The sequence below is a fragment of the Otolemur garnettii genome, unplaced genomic scaffold, assembly GCF_000181295.1.
Source record: "Otolemur garnettii isolate 467f Iridium unplaced genomic scaffold, OtoGar3 scaffold00005, whole genome shotgun sequence".
Lineage (NCBI taxonomy): Eukaryota > Metazoa > Chordata > Mammalia > Primates > Galagidae > Otolemur > Otolemur garnettii.
This window is the reverse complement of record NW_003852400.1, coordinates 17,051,482-17,061,729: the sequence shown is the minus strand read 5'-3', so window position 1 is coordinate 17,061,729 and position 10,248 is coordinate 17,051,482. Positions and strand designations below refer to the sequence as shown.

General features: G+C 39.1%; 1 protein-coding gene and 1 pseudogene across 1 annotated transcript in view; both read right to left on the bottom strand.

Moving 5' to 3' along the window:
• ZNF804B (zinc finger protein 804B) overlaps nt 1-10,248 on the bottom strand; it is a 503,980-nt gene that overhangs the window by 21,167 nt on the left and 472,565 nt on the right. The window lies entirely within an intron of this gene.
• On the bottom strand, nt 2,623-3,316 carry LOC100945096 (annotated as a pseudogene).

Here is a 10,248-nt window from a genome sequence, read left to right as displayed (position 1 = left end):
AAAAATACACTATTGGGACCTGATCAAACTAAAGAGCTTCTGCACAGCCAAGAACACAGTAAGTAAAGCAAGCAGACAGCCCTCAGAATGGGACAAGATATTTGCAGGTTATGTCTCCGACAAAGGTTTAATAACCAGAATCTATAGAGAACTCAAATGTATTAGCAAGAAAAAAATAAGTGATCCCATCTCAGGGTGGGCAAAGGACTTGAAGAGAAATTTCTCTAAAGAAGATAGGTGTATGGCCTACAGATATATGCAAAAATGCTCACCATCCTTAATCATCAGGGAAATGCAAATCAAAACTACTTTGAGATATCATCTAACTCCAGAAAGATTAGCCCCAAATCCCAAAACCAGAGATGCTGGCATGGATGTAGAGAAAAGAGAACACTTCTACACTGCTAGTGGGAATGCAAACTAATATGTACCTTTTGGAAAGATGTCTAGAGAACACTCAGAGAACTAAAAATTGACCTGCCATTTGATCCTCCAATTCCTTTATTAGGTATATATCCAGAAGACCAAAAATCACATTACAACAAAGATATTTGTATCAGAATGTTTATTTCTGCCCAATTCATAATTGCCAGGTCATGGAAGAAGCCCAAGTGCTCATCGATGCACGAGTCGATCAATAAACTGTGGTATACATACACCATGAAATACTATGCAGCCATAAAGAAAGATGGAGACTTTACCTCCTTCATGTTTACATGGATGGAGCTAGAAAATGTTCTTCTTAGCAAAGTATCACAAGAATGGAAGAAAAAGTATTCAATGTACACAGCCCTAATATGAAACTAATTTATAGTTTTCATATGAAAGCTATAACCTGACTATAGCCTAAGAATATGGGGGGGGGTAGGGGAGGGGGGCTGGATGGGTGAAGGGAGGGTAATTGGAGGGATCACCTCTGTGGTTTATCTTACAAGGGTACAAGTGAATCTTTTTGAAAGTAGAATATAAACTTCTTAACACAATAACTGGGAAAATGACATGAAGGCTATGTTAACCAGTTTCATGAAAATATTTCAAATTGTATATGAAAATATCACACTGTACCCCATGATTGCATTAATGTACACAGCTATCATTTAATAATAATAATAAAATATATATATATTATATATATACTATTTTAACAAAGGGCAACAAGTTTGTGAAAAAGTGACAAGAGAAAAAAAGAAGAAAATATTTCAAATTGTATATGAAAACACCACACTGTACCTCATGAATGCATTAATATACATAGCTATCGTTTAATAAAAAAAAAGAGTTTAATTTTGGATACATTTTTGCCTCTTTTGAAAAGAATTCCTGTTCTTTTCCTATTATCTATTTGTGTGGTAAATAAATTTTATTAATTTTATTGTGTTAAATTTTGCATTCATAGGATCAATGTTGGTTGGTAATCATATATTAATTATTTCTAAATACTGATGGATTTGATTTACTACCATTTGTTATAGACTTTGCATCTGTGTTCATGAGTTATAATAGTCTGTGTTATCTTTTAAAGTTCTTGCATCATCTCAGTACTGCAGTTCAGGCTGCTATAATAGAATACTGTAGATTGGGTGACTTAACCAACCAACATTTATTTCTAACAATTCTAGAGGCTGGGAAGTCCAAGGTCAAGGCACCTGCAGATTCAGTATCTGGTGAGGAAACATCCTGGTTAGCAGATGGCCATCTTCTCATTGTGTCCTCACATGCATAGAGTAGAAAAAGGAAGCAAGCTTTCTTGTCTTTTCTTATAATGCCACGAAATTTTTTATATGGGCTCTAACACCATGACTCAAATACCTCCCAAAGTTCCCACCTCATAATACCATCACATCAAGAGTTATGTGTCAACTTATGGATTTGGGGGGAGACATAAATATTCTGTTAATTGCAAGGACCATGGCAATAATTGCTTCAAAAAATAATTTGGAAAGTATTCTACTCTTTATTTTCTAAAAGACTATGCATTACATTGGCATTATTTATTCCTAAAAACTAGATATTTAGTATTATATTATTATTATTTTGGTTTCAAAATTATAATGCATGGTTTAAAAGAGAGGAAAGGAACAAAACAGAGAGAACTTGTTTCAGGCCTGAGGAAATTTAGGGAGAGAAAAAGAGAAAATAGGGAGGGACAAATTTGGGGAAAGTCCAGTGGCTGAAAATCCAGTCTCCCACCTCAAAGCAAGCCCTTAGAACAAGAGCAAAGAATTACATCAATTTTATACAAGAATTTTTAAAAAATCAAATCACAGAAAAGCTGACTTGTCTTCTCTCTGGGCCTTCTGGATCATGGCCCATCTCTCACTCTGACCAGTCTTGCCTTTCCACCACAGACACTGTTTAGGCTCTCCTAGGCCTCCATCTATGTCCCAATCTGGGGTTTCCAAGGAGTGAGAACAGCAAGGCAGAGTGTGGCTGCTTCTGAGTCTCACCCACCTGTCCATCCAGACTCCAAGAGGAGTATAGGGCTCCCAGGACAGAGAGAGTGGGAGGGGCAGCCCCTGCCCCTGCCCAGCCAGTCCTCACATTGGACAGGGCATCAGACAGCATCCCAAGGGCTTGCCCTCCTTCCCTCCCACCCCAACTGAGGTGGAGGGGGAGCAGCTGTCACCAGAGCCTATGTTGGTAGAGGTGCTCAGAACAGAGCACCAGCTGTGCACCTGAGGGCATCCCACATACAGAGCAGGTTGAGAAGGGCTGTGACACTGGGATCACTGAACTAGGATTTGTTGGGGATAGCATTGTCTGGATGGCTCCTGTAATCCCTCAGGGAGTAATCCAGGGTCACAGTGCGGGAGAGGTCACTATGGATCACAGAAAGGTCCTTGATGTAGCTGCCCAGCTCTACAGTGCAGTGCTGTCTGCAGTATCTCCTCTTGAGACTGCTTCGGCTACTGTCCAGTTTATCTGCCACAGCAGAGCCACAGATCTCCGTGGTGTAAACACCACCAGCTCATACCACTGGCTCACCTTTTCTAAGATGAAATCCACGTGGGGCCTCCAACGTACAAAAAACTGGACAGGATGTTTGTCTTCTTAAAGGATGAAGGTACGAGGCATTCCAGGCCGGATTGTGGGCCTCAGCACCCATCATGATAGGATTGAATAAGTGTCTCAGGATCTTGCTCTTTACCTGGGTTAGGCGATCCCAGGCCTCAGGAGATAAGGGGAGGATAACATACCGCGCATTTTGATATCACTGTGCGAATCTGCCTCCTCCGAAAAAGGTAAATGCAGACGCTCAACAGCATGGCGGCAAAGGGCACGAACGTGGGCAGCCCCAGCACTGTGTCCGCATCATCCGATGACCCCTGCCCTGCTGGTCCCAGAGCTCCCACGCTCCAGCACCCCAGAACAGGGCCCCTGGTGCCAGGAGAGGCTGCAGAAGGGGCAAGCAGCGGGGGGCTTAGAAAGCCACCCCCAGAGAAGAAAAAGCACAGTGGAATGGGGTTGGGAGGGGCTCGGGGACAGGTGTGAGCAGCCTGCAGGGCCCACATGGTGGGAATGGTACCCACGGTTCAGTAAAGTTTGCTGGGCAAGATAAATTGGGCTAGAAAGGGGTCCTCTGAGACCTGGAGGGAAGGGGAAGGATAATTGTGGGGTAGGCTTTAGGATAGGGGGATAGGGAGAAGGAAAGAAGGGAGGGAGGGAGAAGGGAGGGGGAGGGGACGAGGGAAAGTGGAGAATGATACCAGTATTATCATTATAGTCGGTTCAGGCCTGCCTTGCAAAGCGCTCTCTCTCAGTACTCTTCTAGCCCATAAGTATATTGCTCTCCTGTTGTTTCATGTTAAAGTCCCCGAGTGTGTGCATGAGAGGGGTTGTGTCTGGATGTGTCTGTTTTGAGATCTGTACGGGCTCTGTATACCTCCCACCTGGACAGAAGAGGAGAGGGGGGTCTTTCCCCACACCTGATCTTAGCCTAAGGCCAAGCCGCAATTTCTCTGTGTCCCCTCCGTGGTAGACAGCTGCCTGGTGGACTGTGCGGTTAGCTCCTTGTATGTCAATGTTTTCCCGCACTGTTAGTCTTGCACGTGTTAATCTTGCACCCCGGGCACCTGTGCCTCAGCAGGCGGGCTTTCTCAACATTCCTGAGCTATTCTCAGGCAGAGACGAGAGGACAGCTCCCTTTCCTTGCTGCTGCGTCAAAAGTGAGTGCTGTGGCCCCTCTTTCCGTGGAAAACAACCTTTGCTTTAAACTCACTCAGAGTTGTGAATGTGGGAGGGTTTACCTTCTATTTCACCACTAACTTTAGGCAAATTTTCCCTGTCTGTACCACAAAGGGATCTTCACACGGGTCTGCTCTGCTCAGAATCCTTGCCAGAAGCCCTTAGTGAAGGTCCCCTACGGGGACAGACTGACCTCAGGGTAGGGTTTCTTCTGAGTAGTCTGCAATTGGCTTTTCATTTCATTAGGTTACACTGTAACCACAGCTTTCTCATGGGCTTGACAAAATTTAGATTTTGTGGAACATGTAGCATTTTCCTCTTGCAAGGGGAGGTAATATTTTGTTGTGACTTTCCACATCCAAAGCCGAAGACTTTGCTTATACATTTTAAGTTCCCTTCCTTTTTTATGCATCTGTGACTTCTCTCTTTGTTCTTACCATCTCCAAAAGTATTAATATAATTTGAAAAGATTTACCTAGTAGTATTATTCAGAGTAGGTTAGTGTCTGTGTTGTATTAGTCTGTATGTTCCCTAAACCAGGTAGTGATAGGAAAGGAATCTAAATAAAATATAATGTAGAAAGGCTCTTATACAAAATGCAAGGTTTTAAACTTTTCATTAATGTTAATTTTATTGACTTATCATTCTATGAACTGTCAATTAGAGTGGATTGGAAATAAATACATATATCAAAAACATAAGTGTATTTAGAGAACCAAAATCTGAAAGGAAGCCAAATGTCCTACGTAGTTGAAGGTGTTTGACCATTTGTAAGTTCTCCTGGTGAACAGAGTAGAGCAAATCATGGCTTGAACCTCCCTGGAAGGGGCAGTGAGGGAGACAGAGAGTAGCACCTAACAATGGGAAGAATAAACAAAGGGTCTGGTTCCCAGAAGTCCTTGGACAGGATGTAGGAGACGCCACCATGTAGGGGTTAAGAAAAGCAATCCAAAATGAGGCTGACTGGAGTATGTACCTTGTTTCTGTCCATGGGATGCTAAGAAAGTTACTCAAAGATCCCTGGGTCAAGTTTGCTCATTTGTAACTTGGAAAACTGTTAATATTTACCTTGTAGAATTCTTGGGATTGTTACTTGAACTAGGGAAAGCAAATCACTTAGCATAGCACCTGATTTAGAGGAAATTATCAGTAAATATAAACTAGAATCACTCTTAGATGTAAGGAATGGTCAGGTTTTGTTGAATTTTGGTAGCCAGGATGAGCCAGGATCACTTGATTCAACTGGCAGTGGGGTTCCATTGAGAGCATTTGATTCATGTGCTTAGAAAGCAGACTGAGTGGTTTTCATCTGAACAGTTTTACAAGACCAGTAGGTGTAGATTTTTATGAAAGAGAGTACATAGGAAGGGAGCATGCAGGGTATATTCCTGTCTTGCCTCATGTTAGAGTGAAGCCTAGTAATTGAAGGTTATCTATGGTCAATTTTAAATAGTGAGGGTCACTCTTATCTTGAATCACTTATATATTTCATCACAGCATTTGTAATTTCCAAAAATTTGAGATCATATGTCACTACTGTATAAAATCATAAATTTTGAATCAAAACATGATTTGTTGTCAGGATTTTTCTGATAAATTTTATTCTAAATTTGCTATTGAGTATCCAAAGTGAATCTTAGGAAAGAGGGTAAAAGACTGGATAACTGGTATTTCCTAGAGGAAAATGTAGGGATGTGAAGTAGAAGACCTATCATCTAGTTCATGTCGTTGTATGTTTTAAGGACCTTCATAATGAAACCGCAGAGCAGATGCTCTTCATGGTTTACAGTGAGGATTCCTGCTGCCATGGTCTCTGCCCAGACCGAAAGCAATGTAATAAAGGACCAATGCAGAGGTCAAGTTAAAGGAGGAAAAGGTAGTTCTCACGCATCCCTTTCAGCTTTCAGAACACATTTGATTCTCTCTCAACAAGTAAAATAAAGCATACAGACATATATTTGCTAAAACACATTTATGAAATATGTGGAGTTTAATTTTCTTCTTGAGTTCATTTTAAAAGCACAAACTAAGCAATCTTTATTTCTTTACCTGCCAGCAAGAATGCTTGGCGCATGCATTGGAAGTGGAATTCATCTGTGAATAAATAAATGAAGAAGCAAATTGATCAGGTCAGTCAGTCTCTCTGTGTTCGGAATAGCAATGCTCCTAATATTATTGCTTACCAGCCCGAACGTGGATGTGAACATTTGCCTACTCTAGTAACCACTCTCCGTTCAACGTCACTGAAGCAGAAAGCACAGGTGAAATGAATCTACTCGAGTGTATCTACTTTTTCCTCTCTAAAATAGAATAACTCTTTCCATCTCTGCATTTTTTATCTACAGATCCCAAGGCACTTTCCACACCCTAACATTTTTTCTTCACTTTAGAGTAAAAACCCAAGGCAAAAGGCCAAAGCTATTAACTTCATTTTAGAGATGAAGAAACAAACACATAAAAGGTTAAATGACTTGCTCCACATCAAATGCGAGACCAGAAAAGGAACTGTGACTTGAAAACAGATTATCTAATCTTCATAAATGCAAGGAAAAGTCAGAAGAGTTTATGCAGAATCCTAGACATTTCTAATAGTTTGGCTCTGTGAATGCAAAAGTCTGTTCAGTTCTGAACTACTTCTCATTGTTTGGAAAGGTTTTTTATCAAAATAATTTGGAAGACATTTATAGATTGAGCATTAACAATAATCTAGAACATGATCAGTTGTAATTTGGACAAGGACAAGCAAAATACAAGGATTCAATTATACAAAAGAGTTTTCATTGTTTCTCAGAAGAAGTTTCCACATTGAAATGGAACTTTTCTTATTCTCTGCTTTTTATTTTTCATGTCATTATCTTCTATGTGTTCTGGCAGCAGTATAAACACAGTGAAATGAACTAAAATATTTTTCTTTAAAGTCTCCCATACTAGAAACTACAGTATGGACAACTAATCAGGATGAATTCCCGGCCTTGCTTAGAATGAATACATCTCAGCATATTCCCTCTAAGGTGACTTTCTGCTCCAAGGACCCATAGAGACACAAGCAGGCTTAGAATAGTGAGAAGAAATGGCTCTAGAGCTGCATGCTCTGCCTCAATCTCTCCCGCAGAGGTGCTAAATTATTAATAAATACATTATACTAGGTCCTGGAGTGTTCTTCCTACATGTGCTGGAACATGAATTGCTTGGCTCCAAATCTAAGTACTGAGGGTCAGCCAGTTGTATTTGGGCATGTAGGACCCAGAGATTCCTTGTTGGACTCATTTCTGGACCCTCTACTTGGCTCATCCCAATAATCAGGAGAGATCTAGCCATCCTGAAGAGACTTCTGTTTAATTTAAGTGCTAGTTTGGAGATATTTATAGATTTTAGAACAACTCAAAATCTGCTTTATGTAATAGAAAAAAATTTTTATAACCCAAAGTGGACTGGAATCACCCCTCCAGCATAGGGAGTGGCATACTCTAAGATACATAAGATATGTGTCCCAGATAAGCCGCACCATCCCTTTCCTCCCACTCTCTGAGAAGTTCTCAATGGCAGATGAATAGCTCTAGCGTCCTTTTACTTCGGAGACATTACCCAGGTCTCTCTAGCTAGGGTGGACAGGATTTGAGTCAGCGCTAGAATAAAGCATGGGCTTTAGTTTTAATTCTAGGGTTTACATATTTTCTATAGCATAGCATATCCAAATATGAAATTTTTAATGTGTTTCTCACCTATATTATATCACTTCATCCATATTAGTATCTCTAGAGATTGTTCTGAAATTATTAATAGCATTGCAAAGGAAGTACTTTGGTGATGAGCAAGTACATGGGGAGTTGCTTTTCAGACTGGATTAGTGGTAGGAAATGGCTTTTAATTGCCGGTACTCTTATGATAAGCATATACATGTCTTGTCAGAATATTAATTTCCACTGTGGAAAATCAGCATTTCTGGAATAAACAAATGAAAATTCAGTAATAAAATAAATATATTTTGACCATATATTTGATTAAGACAAATATTTAGTAAAAGGCCTCAGAAAAAATAACTTTGCATTCTAACATAGCCTATAATATAGACTCTATACCATGGACAATAAATTGAATGTGGAAACCAAGGAAAGATTCTAGACTAGAAAAACTCAGACACTTTGCCTCATGCAACAGGACGTCAAAATTATCACCATTTCCTTAGAAAAGAAGTGGAGAGTGTTTGAATATTATATACATTCTTCATAGTCTAGTGCATATAATCTGTATTATAAATTCCATATAGCTTATCTTTGAAAAATGTTAGACATTCCAAGACAAAATATGCAAGTAAGTTCCTCAAACTGCTGACTTTTAAAAAGACTTCAGAGCTAAGGATATCTGAGTAAACAACAGACTTTAGTTAATAAGAATGTATTAATAGTGTTTATTCATTATACTAAATGAACCATACTAATAAAAGATTTTAAGAACAGGAAACAGGTATGAAATACATGGGCACACTGTTCTATCTTCTTAGTTTTTCACTTAACTTGTTCTGAAAAATAAATTATTAATAATTTTAAAATAAATTATTAAATTATTAAGAGAAGCATTAAGGACGTTTTTCTGTGTGAGGTCCATTTCTATCACTAGGGCTCCCAGGTACACGTAGATAAGACCAAGTCTGTAAGGGAATATTTCATTTATTTATGCCTAAAGATTAGGAGACTGAATCACATTTTTTTTTATGAGAAAGTTTTAGGAAAGAAAGGCTTTTGCAATAGACCCTCATAATTTCAAAAAGAAATCTTAAGAAAGTCTTATGACAATCCTCTGCCTCCCGGAAGATTGTGTGGCTCCTGTCAGGAGGCCATCTTTACTTGGCAGGTTATTATCTACTCTGCAGCATTCTTCCCCAGCTGTGCGACGCCTTCATGGTCACATTCTCCCCTGCTCAGTTCATAAAGAGAACTTGACCTACTGCACTCTGACCCAGCTATCTAGCTGTTTCCTTAAGAGCAATTTCTTGTATTTCAGTATCTTGTAAAACCTAACATTATATTGATTTTTAAGAGCTTTTGCAATTTCTACTTCATCCTCCTACTCTTTTATATCCTAGGTTAGGGTCAGTGATGCCTGCTGAGAATACTGCAGCCAGACGTATTTAGTCTGAACGGTACCTGCAAACTAAGACTTCCTTAGGACAAGGAAAGGATTTTTGAAATTTCCTCCTTAATTGTTATTCTAATGTAGAACTGTCCTTGAGAAGAAACTATTGAAGGAGAGGCCAGAAAAGAAAATAGAAATGAAATGAGGCTCTGGTGTAAAAAACTGAATTTTGTATTAGAGATGCTATTTTAAAACTAAAGACAGTTTTGACTTGAGTTATGTGTATCTGAGAGTTGGCTTCAGTGGCTTAGCCAATTTACATTCTCTATTACTCTTAGTCTATATTCAACCATATTCAAGGCACTATGAATTCTTAAAAATAAGTTCACAGTTCATTCATCTCCCAGCTTTCAGTTTCCTCCAACACAAGCGTGCCTTTATCCTTAAGGTCACACTATGACAGACTATAGTCAACAATAAGTTGTGACATACTTTAAACTAACTATAGGAGTGGAATTGGTGTGCTCCTAACACAAATAAACAAATGATAAATGCTCTTGGTGACGGATACCCAAATCATATTGATTTGATTAATATACATTGTACATCTATATCAAAACATCACCTGGATACCTATAATTTAAAATTGCACACGAATTTTATAGATACCTTTGTACAATTATTATGCATGCAGAATAAATATTAAACATTAAAAAATTAATTTTTACTAATTTAAAAGTAAAAAAAATAAAAATCCAAGCATTAAAACAGAACTTGAGGCAGGCAGCAGGAAGAAGGGCTCAGAATAAAAGCTTTTTGAAGGCTGAACTAAATAGACTTCCACTCTCTTATCATTTACTGGAGGGATGTCACATGCTATTGACATTTAAGCAAAGGGTGTGAGAAATCCAGGTTTTTAGCTAGGTACATGGCTACCTACCAAAATAAATCCGAACTAAGAATCTTGGGTCAAATGTAGCCCTCAGCCTG